Source organism: Limulus polyphemus, unplaced genomic scaffold, assembly GCF_000517525.1.
Source record: "Limulus polyphemus unplaced genomic scaffold, Limulus_polyphemus-2.1.2 Scaffold924, whole genome shotgun sequence".
Taxonomy (NCBI): Eukaryota; Metazoa; Arthropoda; class Merostomata; order Xiphosura; family Limulidae; genus Limulus; species Limulus polyphemus.
The window spans coordinates 108760-112389 of NW_013666534.1; the positions used below are offsets into that span (position 1 = coordinate 108760).

The 3630-nt window shown below is 32.0% G+C and overlaps 1 protein-coding gene across 1 annotated transcript in view; it reads right to left on the reverse strand.

Annotated features, from left to right (window-relative positions):
* The window catches only part of LOC106461267 (collagen alpha-1(IV) chain-like), a 132522-nt gene that overhangs the window by 10066 nt on the left and 118826 nt on the right, over window positions 1-3630 (reverse strand). The window lies entirely within an intron of this gene.

A 3630-nucleotide genomic window follows, 5' to 3' on the forward strand; every position in this document is an offset into this window, starting at 1 on the left:
TGTTAATTTAGATGGGTTTTTTTTGTACTAAGTCCTATTTTTCAACAAAAATACAGACATTTCCTAGATGCAACCCTGATCATAATCATATATTTCTTCATTTACAAAGATAATTATTTGAAGCATTATGTAATTTTTTCAGCATCATAATATTATATAAAGAAAAAATACATTCATTACTTTCACATTCTTTTCAGCCAGATCACTAGACATTTCCTCCTGTGTGGTTGTACCAGGCTACATCAAATATTTTAATGTTTTGTTCCCAAGTGATCTTATTGATTTCATAAAATGCAATGATTGGCCCTAATCTTTTATGGAAAATCTTTCATCTGGATAATAAGCTAGATTACCTATTATATACTGCTTGCACTTAGCATTACAATGACTTCACAAGATACTTGATTGTAGCTCATTCTTTAAGAAGTATGGTCTGCGACTGGCTTACATGATTTTAGCCTTTAGCAAATTTAAGACACCCAATTTATTTGCTTGTTGGAATTTTGTTGAAAGCTACTCAAAATTAACCATGCTAGCCATCCCTAATTTAAAAGTGAAAGACTAGAGAGAAGGCAGCTAATCAACACCACTCACCACCAACTCTTGGACTACTCTTTATCAATTAAAAGTAGGATTGACCATCACAATATAATGCCTACACAGCTGAAATGGCAAACAATGTCAATGATGGAATTTAAGTTGGTGATTCACTGATTACATATTGAGTGCTCTAACGACCAGGCCATGTCAGGTGATAATTAGTTAAACTCCAGACTCAGTAATTGTGTTAAAGTAACTGAAGTCATTTCAGATAGTAAAGCAATTATCATCTTGGAAAAGCTCATGTTCATTCAGGTGGAAATGCAGCAATGATTATGGATAGGTCCTATACTGCAAAAATATTGATTAATATTCTAAATACTGTTCACGCTTGTAATGGAACCAAAAGATTCAACCTCTGCCACAAGAATATTATTTATGGATATTGATGTAGACTCGAAAAAGCAGTGTCCTTTTATTTTTTCACACGCTTTCATAATTTTCAAAACTGAGGTTTTCTGAAAGCTTAGAATAACTTAAATATCACATCAACTGCACAACAACTATTATTGTTATAATAATGTGGTAATTTCAGGGTTAAACCTAGCACAAAGTTATGTGCATTGACTAGAGATTTGAGGACCTAGTATTTAGGAGGATAGGTGTACTGATTTGTTTTATGTGGAAGATACAAGACTTAGTGAGAAGGCAGATTAACAAACAAGCACTTCATTCACAAAAAACAACAACTAAAAAATGTATGTTGTCCATGCTAGTGGTTAGACTAAATACCAGCAAGCACTGACAGCTTCAAGTTTGAAAACTGCCAAAACTGCATTCAAAAAACTAGATTACAAGAATCCAAAGGTATCTCTGCTCCTTGTGACTGTTGTAAAGCAGTCCTTCTGTTTTTTTACATGTATAAATGTTTTCTGAAGACTAGATACTGAAGGAGACAAGTGGCAGCTCAACTCTTGATTTTATGTGGCTTAATTTCAATCAAACTGAAACAACTTATGGTATCAAATGTTCCAGCCAAAGAGTGATTGTAAAAACACCACAGAATCTGGAAGTATGCTGCTTACCTGTTGGAGGGATGTCAGAAGTGAAGACACCACTGTAGTGAGTTCTGGGGTCACTTCTGACAAGACCTCAGATTAAAAAAGCTAAAAAACAATCTATTAAGGATAAAAACAATCTCAAAGGCATCAATGAGCCTGTAAAAGGAATCTTGTTCAAAGGGAATAGTGTTAGATTCTCCAAAGACTGTGGTCTCTGTGAGAAGTTGGAAGCTTATGGAGACCTGAAGAACCACTACCACTTCAACACCTATGACATCACTGATGAGATGCTTAGATTCTCAGGAGTTAGAGAAAGAACTCTCAAGTAACATTCTGGAGGAATATGACTCCAGCACGGATGTAGTGGATTACTGCCTGGTAGTTCACCTTCTAGATAGAAGATTAGTGAAAGTTGGAGGAATAAGGTTACTCCAGAATAGCTGAGGAACTCTACCTAATTGAGGCAGCATTTGCAAAATTTAAACAGAAGTTAGACAGGGCCACTGAGGTAATTTAACAAGAATGTAAGAGAATGAAAGAAATTAACAATAACTCTGGATGATCTGCTACTCAGACTCAAGTTCTCCTTTTTTTTTGCATTACTGAACTTTTTCCTTCTGATATCAAAATTTGTAAATATAAATCTACATTAATCAAAAGTAGTTAAAGGGTTCTATATCATGATTTACTTTAAAGGGTCATATTTTGGTCTCTATGATCATGTTACAATGAAAAAAAGGGTTTGCTATTATGTTAATTTTATTTCTCACTTACTTTATATGTTTTTTTATTATTGTAAGATTTGGTTTAAAATGATAGTTTGCTTTCGATAAATACATGTGGTAATTTCTTTTATTTTTTTGTAATATACACTGTCAGCAGGTAAGTTTTTCCCCTTCTTTCAAGTACTACATTTCATTCTATGTTTCCCTCAATGTCTATACCTCTCTTGCTTCATGTTTATTTTAATAAAGGGTTTGTTTTGTCTTTTAATTATGTATTATATCTTAAATAAAGGATTAATTTCCTGATATAAATATATATATATGTATCTAACGTGTGCATGCATGTATGTGTGTGTATATATATATATATATATATATATAAATGGTTTTAATTTTTTGATTTTGATTTTAAAAGGTATATTTTTGTTATTTGGATTTTTTAAATTTCTTTTGCTACATGTTACATTTTAAGTTGGCTGTTTTTGTGAGTCTTGTATAGAGATGATTGGTAAATTACAGTGTTATGCATCCTGTTCCACTTTGTGGAGTCTAGGTCTAGTTTTTCAAGGGTTGTGATTTTCTATACAGCTTCTCAAAATCATGTTGTAACTATCAAACTAGTATTGTAGTTAACTTATAGTCAACTTGAGGACTAGCCTAAGGTAAGGGAGAAGAAGGGTGTACTATGCAAATGCTACATAAATTTACTTTCCTGTAGTGCATATTTAGTATTGGTAAAATTTTAAAAACTTTCTAAGATCTGTTTCAGAACATACTAGATCCAGTTGAGGTTATTTGCTAAATCAAGAATATAAATGTTAGTTTCTGTAGGAACATGTTTACTGTCTCATGAAGTATTTTTATTGTATCCTGAAAGTAATCCATGGAATAACATCATCTTAAGAACTAAAGTTGTGTTTTCTTCACACAATGAAAAATAAAAAGTTAATAAAAATGTCACAAACATAATATGTCCATCAGTGAACATGAATTTCAAAACATGCTCACAATTACTGACACTTTGCCAAGCATTTCAGGTTATCTAGCTGTCTCCATAAACTGTTTCTACAAATTACATTTGTGTAAATAACATAAAATATCTGAGATACTAAACAAAGGGTAAATTATAACTGTGAAATTTCACCCAATGGTTGAAAAGTAGGAGTCACAATTTCTTTAAGTTTAGAAATGTTTTCAAACCTCTAACAATTACCTCTAGTTGCAGAAATTGTTGATATTTTATGTATTACATATACTAACACTGGATGTAAACTATTGAAACCTAGTGAATTTCAAACAATATA